Raw genomic sequence first — 14,394 nt, forward strand, 5'->3', positions numbered from 1 at the left:
ATATATGCTAAAGCATAAGCTCATAGAAGAGTTTAGCAAACAATGGTAAGGGGGTGGGGGGCTAGCTTTGACTTTGTTCAGGGGTAATCATGTCTTGGCATAGTAAAAGCTGTGTGGAGCCTCAAGGGAGAAAGTAAATATAGTCCACCCTATTTTTTTAAAAAAAAGCCCCTGACAACGTACTACCACTAAAGTTACTAAAAATAACTGAGTCATTATAGGATTAGATGAACTTTTAACTGGAGAAACAATGACTAGTTAAAAAAAAAAAAGCATTATTTTGGCAAGAAAACTATAAATAGGGAAGGTGCTAGAAGTGGTCTTATTTAACATCATTATAAATGATGTAGAAGAGGAAATGCAGATTAAATTTTCCAGGTCTGCAAAAGATACTGCTTTTCCAGTATGTGAGATGCCAAGTCAGTGGGATAACCTACAAGATTTCCAAAACTTTATGAGTTACTAGGAGGAAAACATTAAATAAGATTGAAAGTGGAAAACTATAGGGTTATACATGTAGGGGAGGAAGTATACAGAGACTGAACTTCTTAGGGTAAATGGGCCTTAGTTACCATAAAAAGGAGCATAGAAGTCACTGTGTTAATTGTTCCCATAGCCAACAAAGGTAACAAAGGCACTGATACCACTCAAGAACAAAAAACACGTTTCTCCCTCCTATTTAAAGCCACAGTTCACTTTTACTTAAAACACTACATACAGTTCTAGTCTAACACAGCCTAGCACGCGAATACCTTCTGAAATGAAAGAATGAAAACTTATAACTCTAATTTCACCAAGAAAGAAGAGGAAATAAAGACTTAGAAACTGAGGAAAATCCAAACAAATAAAAATAAATGATCAAGTGGACCACAGGACAGCCCTGTGAAGAAAAACAAGATAGGTGAGCATTCTTTCAGTCTAGAAAGGTGCCAGTTACAAGGAAACATACAGCCTCTATACAACAATGGAAAGTATGGACAAAACATAGAGAACTAAGCAAATGCTGTTGTTAACTTCAAATAGAATACACAAATATAAAGCCAAGAAGTTAAACAAACTGAAAAACTCTCATCAGTTCCAAAAAAGAGAGCACTGGTTTTTATTGAGGAAAACTAAGATATCTGAAGGATATAATACTAAATCTTAAAAGTGAAATCATGGAACACCAGTCATACCCTTCCCTAACATATTCCCTGATGGCATCACCTAAAGACAGAGTAACAGACTGACTCAACTTGGCACTTCATAAATGTGCTCATCGACTTTTCATTTTGTCGTTCCCGTATTCCATCTGTTTATGCTCTGCATTTATTTTTTGATAGTGTATCATCTATGATTTTAAACATCTTTCCCCTTAGAGCAAGACTCAAACTATCTCTTTGACACATATGGCATCAAGTTTATTCATAGCGCATAAATATTTAGTAATTCCATTTGTAAGAAAGACATTATTCACAAACTAAAGATAAAAAATATTATCGTTAAACTGCATTATAGGGGCTTCCCTGGTGGCTCAGTGGTTGAGAGTCCGCCTGCCGATGCAGGGGACACGGGTTTGTGCCCCAGTCCGGGAAGATCCCACATGCCGCGGAGCGGCTGGGCCCGTAAGCCATGGCCGCTGAGCCTGCGCGTCCAGAGCCTGTGTTCCGCAATGGGAGAGTCCCGCGTACCACAAAAAAAAAAAAAAAAAAAAAAAAAAAAACTGCATTATACCTTCCAGGTTTAGGAGAGATGAGCCAAAAAAGGAATTTATAGTCTCATGGTAAGCCAGGCTGCATGCTAGTAAGTTATAAGAAAAATGTTTAATAATGTATAATAACAGCTTTCAAACCACAATTATAAATACATAACATTTCAAATAAAATAGGAGCTAGAGACTACTTGGTAAAAACCTAAACAAACATCTATAATTGCATTACATATCAAAGAAATGCATAAAGGAATGAAAACTGTCTAGATCCAAGTTGTACCTAACAATACGCTATGTGCCATTTTTAACTTGTTTAGCCACGAGAACCCATTTCTTTCCATGTTTAAAACATGGACATTTCATAAAAATAGTATTTGTGAAATTATGTAATTAAGTAATTTCATAAAATAGAATTGCATTTTGCTATTATCATTCTATAATATTATTAAAGTATGTTAAGATTATGTCTACAGAATACCAAGTCATAATTCCAGTTATGCCAATTTAGTCAAAACTCTCATCAGTCAGAGGATGGTAAAGCTAGGGGAAGATCTTGAAAACATCCTAGAGGTTCAGGATCATAGAAATGAGCATATTTGAATCCCCTCTAGCTCAGAAAAAGTAGTCAGAGGAAACAGTGTTTTCAAATCAAGTACAGAAGTGAGAAAAAGTAAGGGGTGGATGGAGAGTGGGAAGGTGGAGAGTAGAAGAGAATACAAATGAGCATTCATGTATTCACAGGCCTGAGGAGAAAAAGAGCTGCAACTCCAACAATTCAGATTGTGGCAGATACAGGAAAAGGTTTGTTTTTTTTTTTTTCCTTAAGCTAAATATGTTTTCAGTATCTTTAAACTGCTAAGCAGGAAGTATTCAAGAAATAAAGGCATCAAGCCATAGTCCTGGCCCAAGCATATAATATATATGCCCATGCTGTGGATCACAAAGGACAAATTTCACAGTTAAAAAACTTGAAAATTGAGTTTTTCTGAGCAATTTTCAAATTCTTCGTGGCTCTGTGAAATAACAATGTAAGAGAGAATGTAGAAAAAAGTAGTACAGAAAATGTATGCACAAACTCTTTGATGTGCCTGAAGTACAGATCGTTTCAAGGCAATATATTTACAAGAAGTTTTGGATTCTCTGCTATTTTTAGAAACAACAGTACCTGCTTTTATTAGTAAAAGGTGTCAAAACAAACTTCTTTGGGGAAGAAGTTAACTTATGCATGACTTTTATCTCAGTCTTAACATACTCTACAGAATGCTAAAAATGATAAAATTTAGATAATTTTAAGTTATAGAATTAAGAATTTCTTACACCCCCTTTAGTTAATGAGGAAGCATACATTATTCCATAAATATGCATAATTATGGAGTAGGAAATGCCTAGTTTGCCTACATAAATTGCAAGGGTTTGATGACTGAAGCAAGGAGTGAATCAGGTCCATTGAGAATTACTAAGAAAAACATAATCAAACATAAATGCCACAGAATACAAAGATCATTTTCCAAATTGGTTCCAGAAACAGCTCCTAGGTAAATTTCCATGAAAAGCTAATTTAATTCAATTAAACAGTATAGCATGGTTTTCTTCTTCAGAAAGAATTTAAATATTTTCATTTGCTACAGATGTTAAAGATAAGTGTTTTAAAGAATAATTGATTTAATCCTGAGAGAAAGATTCAAAAGTGTTGAAGTATATTGAATGGAAAAGGACTTACTGAGCAGATGTATTTTAATTACAACAGCATCCATCATTTATAAAGTACACAGAGTAAAACCTACAACAGTTAGTATTTTTAAAGTCTTTACATTATGTACTGACATAAATGCAACATTGTTTCTCACGCAAAATGATAAAATTACAGGACATGATAAAATACTCAGAGAATGTTCGTCCTCCATATTAGTATATTATTCGAATCCTACACCTCCATCATGCAATGGAGGGAACAAATTTATCATTTAAAAATTAAATAATAGTTAAATATCTTCTGGAATAATTCAGGTTTCCCTGGATAACTTTTCCTAGTTAATCTCAACATTACATAAGTTCACTCACAGTCACTCAGGATGAGTAAGTAATGGCTTCAAAGCAGCCTGGTCATGGATTCTTGTGGGTCCATCTGGCTGCTGGCTAGAACACTGGAATGACTCATAAATGAAGCAACCTGAGGTCACCTACTTCAGGTCTCTTAAACAGAATAGCCAACTGCTTACCAGGTGGTTCCAATTTCCAAGAATACTTAAAATGAGAAACTGGTTCTAGATACACCATTTTATTTTCATATTGTCTCTGGCCACAGAATTGGGTAAGTAAGGAAGGAAGCTCTTTTGAAATATAGATTCAATCATCTGAAGGCCAGAACTCACTACATGGTTGGGATTGAGAATATTATATAAATAGAGTCAAATGAAAAAGAAAGGCAGGACACAAAACCATACTATATTATGCTCCCAATTTTGTAAAGAAAAAAAAAAAACAACCCAAAATGTTAATAAGAAGTTATTTCTGTGTGGTAGAAGAGAGTGATTTTAATTGCTACAATTCTCTGAATTTCCCAAGTTCACTTCAAGGAATATGTATTCTTTATTAGAAAAATGTAACAGTAAGTAGTTTTTCAAAAGACCTGGCTCAGTGAGCCCCAGAGATCCTGAGTATACTTACATCTATACAAGCAGGAAGTCTTTCCCTGGGTAATGAAGAAAAACATTCATTTTACCTTTAAAAAGAAAAAAGGGGAAGGACAGGGGAACAGGAACTGGGTCCCCACTCTGTAATAGGTGTGACAGGTAGAGGAACAAGTCCTCTCTCTCAGGAGACAATAAACTGGTGAAATGTTTAGCCAATTATTTGTATCAGTTTCTCCAAAACTGTGTTCTGAGGAATATTAGTCCAATGGTATATGGAGGGGAAAACATCAGTATAAGCCCCAAGGTCAAATACCCCTTTGGGGGATGGTCACAATGCACACAAGCATAATTAAGGCTCAGAAAAGGCTTCAGTTTAAAAATATCAGCAATTCCCAGATTTCTTTGATCATTTATTTACTTATCGAATGCCTCTGTGGTGTTTACTATGTGCCTGACATTGCTCTAAACACTATACAAATATTCACCATTATAATCCTCAAACAGACCTATGAAGTAACCACTATTATTGTCATTCCCAGCTTACAGATGATGAAGCTGAAACACAGAAGGTTCAGTAACTTGCCCAAGGTCACACACCTATTAAGTGATAAAAAAGCAAACTCCAGAGTCTCCACAGTTCAGCAGGAGGCTACGGTGCCATCCATGGGATCCTTGTTAGGCTACACAACCTGACATTCCCCAAAACCACTGTTCCGTGGAACAGATCATGAAAACAATGCAATCAAGTAAAACATAGTGTTATATGTAAACTGTGTATGTGAATCAGTCGGACAGCTCATACTGCTTCAAAACTCTAACTTCTCACTTAACGTGTGATGAGATAGAATCAAGTTGCAATGGTGTGAGGCCTAAAATTTTCTAGAATTACGAAACGAGAGAAATTTGCTTAGATTGTTTTACTGCTCTGTGGCCACTGAATAAATCGCAAACTTGATTTGTAAATATTATGTTTCGTTTTTTATTTCTTGTCCCCTTCCCAATCCTCAACCCAAGTAAGGACAGACATCTGCCTTTTTGCATCCACGCCTAGCACGGTGCGTGGACCTAAACAGTGACTCTACACATATGCGCTGTGTTAATCAATGAATAAAAAAGTGAGTGAAACCACCAAATTACATATGTAGAAGGCTTACAGACTATCAAGTAAAAAATTTAAGCCAATAAACTGGTTGACAGAAAAATATTTACATAACACAATGTAAGTTTTCTGTGCCATTGCTGCATGGATAGAAGCATATAATTTGGGGTGGAAAGCAGATGTCCAGAGTTAAGAGGAGCCAACGGCTCTTATCAGTCGAAGAAGGCTCCAAAAAGGAGGTGGCTTTCAGAAGCTGAATCCACAGAAAATGGGACCTTAGCTGTTACCACTTCTGATAAACTGAAGAGGAGTTGTTTACAAACAAACAATTTAATAAGGTATAGGTAGGAGTGCAAAAGAACCTGAAGGGTAGTGCAGTAAATCAAGGTAGTAAGAGCAGAGGAACTAACTCCAGAGATTACTGGACTCCTGAGGGAGAGACTGACATAGAGGTTACCTGAAAAGAAGCAGTGACTTTCTGTGCAGAGACACAGGCAGTCCAAGCTGATCACGGAAGCAGCAAACTGAAGAATCAATACCCTCCCCCTAATCTCCCACTGGAGGTCTCCAGTGACCTAAGCCATCTGGAAATCAGCGTGGTTCAGCCAGGTATCGTCCTGGGCAGAGAGCATAGAGTAGAAGGGTTCAGGGCAGATCTGGAAAGACTAACAGAAGATATCTGACATAGAAGCCAATGGGTATAATGCATGAGGTTTTAGCAAAATAAAGTTAGACAGGAAGAGACAACAGAAGAGACTCTTAACTAACTGAAAAGGATCTAAAGAAACAATGAAAGAGAACTGCTAGATACATAAAAGCAAGGTAATGCCAGCTGTTTGTAAGCCCATTTGAGGAGAGCACTACACTTGTTAATAAGAGGAAGGATCTGGGGATAATCCCCCATTACGAGTACTATTAGGGCTAAATGTTTATTGGACAACAGCAGAACAGTAGCCTGTTTCCAGAAAAGAAACTGATGATAATTTAGTACCTTTTATAGATGGCTGTAAATTCTATTAGTTAGATGAAACTCACTGATTTCTATCAACGGATTAATTTAGACAAAGGCACCATCATTACAGACTTCCTTGGAATCCCTTCAGATTTGTAAATCAACAAATTAACTAGTGACAGATGTGTCTGTACTTGTTTAAGTCGGTATCTATGTAACTGCTATAAAAATGACGAAAATGTTTATCTCAAGACAGCCAAGCAAGAAATGTTATAAAGAGATATACTGGATTGTATCTCTTTTCCTTTAGCCAATAAGTAAATGCAACCCGCAGAAAAATCACTTCCAAACTTGCTACTTATTATCTTCTAAAGTTGAAGGCACATGCAGCCATATATGTGTTGAAAGACAGGAAAAATAAAGTCAGCGGAATCAAAACTATGGGTCTCTAACAGACTGTATCCAACAGCGTTCCACAAATATTTACTAAATGCTTACTATATAGCAACTCTTTGGAAAGGGCTGGGATGCGAAGGGTGAGATCCAGATCTAAACCGTGGACTTTACAGTTAAGTCTTTCAAGAAGCATGCGAAGTTTTCAAAGCTGAGGGGTACAAAAATATGACACTCAAACATGATGAGAGGAATTGTGACTTGCTTCCTTTCCTCTGTAACCAGAACACAAATTTTATGCACAATGAAGTGCAGAGATGTTAGCTGGAAGACCCAAGCACCCCCAGGTAGTTCAAATGTCACTCTGAGCCCTAAAGAACCTTATCACAGCACTTCCCAAAACACCCTGCTGCCTCCAAGTCAAGACTCTTGCTTGCAGCCCAGGAGATATTTGAAGGAAGGTAAAGAGGTGACATCTGGGAACTATAAGGAGTCGAGGTCTGCAATTTAAGAGTAAAAGCTCAGAAAGAGTCATGTACCACAATGTTCACTGCAGCTACAAGAGCCAGGACATGGAAGCAACCTAAGTGTCCATCAACAGAAGAATGGATAAAGAAGATGTGGCACATATATACAAGGGAATATTACTCAGCCATAAAGAGAAACGAAATTGAGTTATTTGTAGAGAGATGGATGGACCTAGAGTCTGTCCTACAGAGTGAAGTAAGTCAGAAAGAGAAAGACAAATGCCATATGCTAACACATATATGTGGAACCTTAAAAAAAAATGGTTCTGAAGAATCTAGGGGCAGGACAGGAATAAAGACACAGACATAGAGAATGGACTTGAGGACACAGGGGGAAGGGTAAGCTGGGACGCAGTAAGAGAGTGGCATGGACATATATACACTATCAAATATAAAATAGCTAGCTAGTGGGAAGCAGCTGCATATAGCACAGGGAGATCAGCTCGGTGCTTTGTGACCACCTAGAGGGGTGGGATAGGGAGGATGGGAGGGAGGCTCAAGAGGGAGGAGATATGGGGATATATGTATACATATAGCTGATTCACTTTGTTGTACAGCAGAAACTAACAGAACATTGTAAAGCAATTATACTCCAATAAAGATGTTAAAAAATAAAAAATAAGAAAAAAGTAAAAGCAACCACTGAACCAGTGGACTGCTGCAATGTAGATCAACTGCAGGGGGACGCAGCGGGGACCACACACCATGACTCGTGATTCAGCCCAGTGACTCTTACTCACAGATAAGAACAATGTCTGATCAGTCTCTGAGGGTTTCACCCTTGGCCAAACCACCAAACTCTGCTAGATCCTTCTCACAGCTTCCCACATCATCTTCAGACATTCTTGCTCACACTACAGACAGACATGCTAAGTCACATTTGCTCACTTCTGTTTAAAATCCTCCAGGGGGACTTCCCCGGTGGCGCAGTGGTTAAGAATCCGCCTGCCAACGCAGGGGACACGTGTTCGAGCCCTTGTCTGGGAAGATCCCACATGCCGTGGAGCAACTAAGCCCGTGCGCCACAACTACTGAGCCTGCGCTCTAGAGCCCGTGAGCCACAGCTACTGAGCCTGAGTGCCACAACTACTGAGCCCACATGCCACAACTACTGAAGCCCGCGTGCCTAGAGCCTGTGCTCCGCAACAAGAGAAGCCACTGCAATGAGAAGCCCGCACATCACAACGAAGAGTAGCCCCCGCTCGTCACCACTAGAGAAAGTCCATGCATAGCAACAAAGACCCAACGCAGCCAGAAATAAAAATTAAATTTAAAAATTAATAATATAAAAAATTTTTTAAAAATCCTCCAGGATGGTTCAATAAAATGTACTTTGAATAAAAAGCATACCTTTTAACATGGGCCTGGCAATCTCTGTGACCTCATTTCTACCAATTCCCCTAACTGCCAGTGTGCCCAGCTTACTGCTGCTTTAGAGACACTCTTAATGATCCCTGTGCCCGAAGTTCTCCCAGATCTTCACTGGGCTGGCTCTTTCCTGTGCAGGAACATCCTTAGAGAGGCCTTCCTTGGCTACCTCATATAAAGTAACCCCAGTCATTTGCTGTCATATCACCCTGTCTTAGTTTCCTAATGGCAATCTCCATTATTGAAAATTATCTTACTCATGTGCTTGTTTATAGTTCATTGTATTTCCACTCTCTAGAATGAGAGTTCAGTGACAACAAAGATCTTGGGCCTCTCATGGCTGCAATGTCCCAAAGTATATAAGAATGCCAGGCAGAGAGCAGGCTCGCAAACATTTAAGAAAAGATGAATGTAATTAAGATAACTGGCATGTAAGTAGATGCTCTAAAACTCATTAAAACAGGTTACTGCCTGACGTAAATCATGCATTACCTTTTTTATCTTAATACTACAGATGAGCTTTAAAAGTACTCAGAAGTAACATAAAATGTCCCTGTCCCCAAATCTTCACTTCTCTCTCCAGATTCTACCCCTAAAAAGTTTTAGTTTTCCTTAATTTTAATTATTAAAGTGTGAGGAACTCTGAAATCTATTTTTCTAGCCCTGGCCCCTCCCTCTCCCTGAATCCTAGCCTGCCTCTATATATTATAACACCTCTACTTCCATTTCTGTCATCACGTCAAATCTGTCCCATGGAAACCTGAAATTAGTATCTCTCAGGCAAAAGCAATTTCTCCTTCTATCCTTAACACTTTTATCAACTATCCTCCAGATACCCAGATTTAAAAGCTAGAAATTATCTTGATTATGAAATTCAAGACCTGGCAGGGAGATTGGAGAACAAGTGAAGTGGTCTTCAAGCTTTTTTTAAACTACGTTAGCCCTTTTTCAAACAAAAGCTCACAGGGAAGTGTGACATGTAAAAGGGATGAATCTACAGTTGTTCTGGGAGTTAAACTGGTAGCCTCTGAAGAAAAACTTCAGAAAGAGCTCTTAACCTGGTGCAAACGTCGTTTTTCTCTCCCCACCCCTCTTCAACATACACACTGAAAGTTACAGAGGAGACCACTGAAGTCCAGAGAGCTTAAATCTTCGCAGGTGGAACTATCAGTCTGCCCAATATGACAGTTAGCAAGCAGAACGGCGCTTAACACATAAAAGCACTTAGAAGGCAATGTTCTCAAGGACAAATATTACCTCCATGCATACGTGTAACAAGAGTTACTGCAGATTGATACATTTCATGCATGACTTTTATTGGTCGGCCTGAGAAGGGATTTTCAGGGTTGCAACAATTGTTTCCTTCTAATAATACATTTATCCACTTCTAGTGGAAGCAACCAAACAGGAGTCCAGTAAAGAGAACTGTGGCCCAGTGAATATAACACGAGGTCTCAGCTGTAGAGCCTATGTGGCTTCACTGTCTAGTTCTGAGCGTGGTTTTCCAATTCTCTGGTCCTCATCTGCTTCATCGTTCATACTGTGTGATGAGATGCTTTCTACGACTCTCTCAACCCTCAGTCTATGTGCCACTATGATACCATACTAAAGTATTGCCCTTGAGCTACTGCATCTACAAAGGGTTAGAATCCCAAGTTAGAAACAAATTGGAAGAGAGCAAATCATCCTTCGAGGATTTTTTGAGTGTCACATGGCCTGTAATGTGCCAGGCATCTGAAATGCAGAGGAGATAAGAAAAGGACACCATCCCACCTCAATGAGAAAACAGCCAGAGAGAGACCCAAGCAAGTAATTACACGGCAGAGAGGTGAACACTGAGGGAGGTGTGCATAGAAGCCGGAGAGGTAGAGATGAGGTGGCTTACAGAAATTAGGAAAGGCTTTGCTGGGTTGGAGTAGATGACAGTCGACTTTAGATTTAAACGATAAATAGGAGTTGAGCGCTGAGGAAAAGTAAAGGGTGCTACATGTACCCCCCAAAAATCACATTTCAAGTTGCCTTATACTTTTAAATAAATACTACAATCAGCATTTACTGTAACAAAAATAATTTATCAGGCCATCTCACACAGTTTTCAACGTTGATGAAGAAAAAAATTAAGTCAATATCCTTTTAATAAAGATTATTTAACGACGGGAACATTGTGAAGGGCATATATGAACATATCATGAGTAGAGGCAGCACGTCACTCAGGGACAAAAATCTAACAGGGAATTTCAGACACCCCTGCCCAGGCTAAATGCTACACAGCACCTGGCAGACAAGGTGGCAAAGCCCCTATAAAGAGTGATGATTCACTAACATGACATAAATCAAGACCTTAACTCACCAAAAGCTAACATTTTGATTTAAAATCACAAATCAGTGCCATTAAAATGCATCAGCGGACCCCAGCACATGAGTAATGAGATCAAATCAACTCATATCTTGTGACCAAAAGGAAAAGGTGGTTTTCTAAATGGTAATTCAGATTGGACAAATAACACACTGTATCAAGTTTTAGAGCCCGAGGCCATGTTTTGCTAAAAACAAAGGTACACTATGCATGACTAAAGAAAACAGAGCAAGTGAAAATCAGAGCAATTAATTTCCCATAAAAAAACCATCGCTGCTATGATTTGCTCACAGCACACAACCTTTTTTTGCATCGTACAATGAACTAAGTGTGTAATAACTTGCATATTTCACTAAGATGTAATATCCTTCAAAACATCCTTAGAGTGAAAGTTTTCCAAAGAAATTATTGATCTCTGGAATGTCTCGTTTTAAAATTACTGACAAATCCTTTCCTATTTCCTTTGCAGTTAGAAATGATTCTTCTTGATCACCAGAGTGTAAAGAGGTATAAGAGTACAAAGACTGAATATTTTCTTAAAGACAAGTGTCCCAGTTGACACAACATTTCCCACGATTTTCCCAAAACAATAATTAGGAGAGCTGTCACTAGGATCCTAAAAATGTATGTAAGAAAACAGTTATTAGTTGGCATCAGTTTAGGATAGCAAGAAATTTCCTTAAGTGCTCTTTCAAATTATTTTCAAATACTTTTCCGTTAATTCGTCTCACTACTGGTGGGGCCTTTTCTGTTTCTTTCCAAAATCCAGGAATCTTTTCTCAGGTGGATCTGTTTCACTGCAGATATGTTTGGTACACTCACTTTATATGTCAGGGGCAGTAAGTAGCTCTCTTCTGTTTTCTTTCACTGGCACTTTTGTGGCTGCTCAGTCACTGACCTCACCTTGGTGGAAAGGTGACTAAGAAAAGAGCAATTCCTAAAAACTCAAGGAAACCAGTGTTCCCATGTCTGTGGAGAACCAACACGAAGGACCTAGGATCCAGCTAGAGTGGTGCAGCTCAAAACGAATAAGGCACCGCACTGAACAACTTCCAGAGGATCTTGTCTCATGTCGAAAATCCTAACACCGCCAGGAACCGACAGAAATACGGAGCCCTGCCAGAAACGCGGACGAGTAGACTGATGGGTGCAGAGAGCGAGAGATAGGGGAGAGGAGAGACAGTGAGACAAGGAGCAGAAAGTCAGCCTCTAAACGAGAGAGACACCGAAAGTGTGCGCTCTCAGGGTGGAACAGACGGAGACCGAGAGGGAGGGACACATTGAGAGACAAGAGACAGAAAAGGAGGTGGGAAGAAAGAGAGAAACGGGGGGCGGGGGGGAGGGAGAAAGACAGAAATAAAGGGAGGATGGGAGGAAGAAGGCAGAGAAACACTGAGAACGTGAGAGAACAACAGACTGAGGCACAGAAGCACCAGCGGCAGGGTCAAGCCGGGTCCGAGGCACCGGGACCAGCCCGCTGCGGACTTTCTCCGCCGCGAGGCTGGGTCTCGGGAGGCGTCCAGGGCAGGTGGCTCCGCACGGAGCTGGGGGCCCGCGGGTCCTGCCTCGGCCCTCGAAGTTCCCCCCCGACTCCGAGGCTGCCCTCCGCCTGCTCCCAGGTCCCGACTCCCCGCCTCGGCGCGTCCCTCCTTCCCCCAACTCCGGAGCACGTGTCCCGCCAGCGGCCGCCTCTGCCCCCCGCTTCTCTGCCGGCGCGGGCACGAGGTCCGGGGTTCCCGGCAGAGCCGCCAGCGCACAAAGCGCAGGCAGCCGCCGCCCCACGGCCGCTCTCCTCCCGCCAGCACGCCCGCCCGGCCCCGCGCCCGGCTGCCGCTCGGCCCGCGCCGCCCTCCACCCTCCCGCCGGCTCGGCCGCCCCCCGCACGCCAGGACGGCGCCCGCGCGCCCTCCCGCGCGCCTTACCGGCCTCTGCGCCCCGGCGCTGGTGTCCTCGGCGCCGCGGTCCCGGGTCCCCCGCCCGCTCCCGGCGCCCCGCAGGCCCGCGCCCGCTCCGCGCCCCGCGTCCGGACCAGCCGTCAACTTCTGGCCGCCGTGGCTGTTCGGCCGCCGCCGCCTCGGGACTTTTTTTTTTCTTCTCGCTCCTCGGCTGCCTCTGGAATTTTTTTTTTTTTTTTTTTTCACTTGCCCTCTCCAGCTCCCACTAGTGATTGGAGCCTGAGAGTCAAGTACTTAGCGGAGGGATTACACTTCTCGACGCGCTTGGAGCTGCCCCAGAGCCGCCGCCCGTGTTTGGAAGGGTGAGCGGACCTGGGGAGCCCGGTGCCGCCCACCCTTCCGCTGCCCTGCGTCCCCTGCATCGAGGGGGACCCTCCCAGCTCAGTCTGCCTCTCACAGCCTCACCTCGATTTCAATCACAGATGCTTTCTCGGTCATGCGTAAGAAGGGGTTACCAAAAAACCTAGGTTTGAGGAACAAAAATTCGTGGGATTACTGTACCTCGAGAGCCGGAAGGGGCTCCCAAAGATGGTTGTCTAGCGCAGTAGACTGAAACTCTTCAGGGGCCCTGACACTTTTGAGAAGTTGATAAGACGTTAACGCACCTCGTAAAAAATAGTTACATGCCAAATTATGCCTGCAGTTCTGGACGAGGAGTGTAGGAACCCTGAAACACAGGTGGGCCTCCTAGGGAAAAGAAATATTTCCTTTCTTCAAATATTTTGAAATTGTCAAAAAAAAAGAAAAAACACCACCCATTTGTATTTGATGAAATTTTACAATTAGCATGTTTATTTTGAAAAAGTATGTACTGTCTTTGTGGTTTCCTTGCCAAATCGTTAAGTGTTGAGATATTTTCTGCAGAGGTAAATATAAATCAAGCTAGTCCACAGTCTTTCAGGAAACTTGGGGAATACAGTTAACTTTTTAAAATCAGCTATTTTGCCAACTGTATCTCCCAGGGAGACATGTAATAACTTCCAATTTTTTTTTCCTCCCAATGTCTTTCAGCAGCCTATCCTCCAGAATTAACTTCCTCCTTTTGTAAAATTTTTCCATCTTCCAAATATATTGATAAACCCTCTCTAGTCACCATCAAGTGTGTGATTCAAATAACTTAATACAATTTCACTCTGATGCAGTTTTCCAATTTTTTCACATCTATTTCTATTGTCTAATTCTTAGCCTACCATTTTCTTTCAACTCCTCCCTTTTCTTAAATCATTCCTATTAAATGATTTTATGTTAAACATTAAATACAATCCTTTGAACGTATAAGAAATTCAACTGTGTAGAAACGTACTTTATGCACCTCCCACTCAGGGGCATGTGGTGCTCCAGGCATTTATTGATGAGTCTGTGAAACGTGGGCACATTTTCCTCAAAGACATGTCAGGGTCCCCACAAAACTCTACTTGCCC

General features: G+C 41.2%; 1 protein-coding gene across 2 annotated transcripts in view; it reads right to left on the bottom strand.

Annotated features, from left to right (window-relative positions):
* BMPR1B (bone morphogenetic protein receptor type 1B) overlaps positions 1-13,159 on the bottom strand; it is a 423,330-nt gene extending 410,171 nt beyond the window's left edge. For both annotated transcript variants that reach the window (XM_032632927.1, XM_032632928.1), the window contains exon 1: positions 12,941-13,159. The gene's annotated coding sequence lies outside the window, so the exon portion shown is untranslated. The remainder of the gene's footprint in view (positions 1-12,940) is intronic.
* Between the last annotated feature and the right edge of the window lie 1,235 nt (positions 13,160-14,394).

Source organism: Phocoena sinus, chromosome 5 (genome assembly GCF_008692025.1).
Source record: "Phocoena sinus isolate mPhoSin1 chromosome 5, mPhoSin1.pri, whole genome shotgun sequence".
In the NCBI taxonomy this organism is placed as follows: domain Eukaryota; kingdom Metazoa; phylum Chordata; class Mammalia; order Artiodactyla; family Phocoenidae; genus Phocoena; species Phocoena sinus.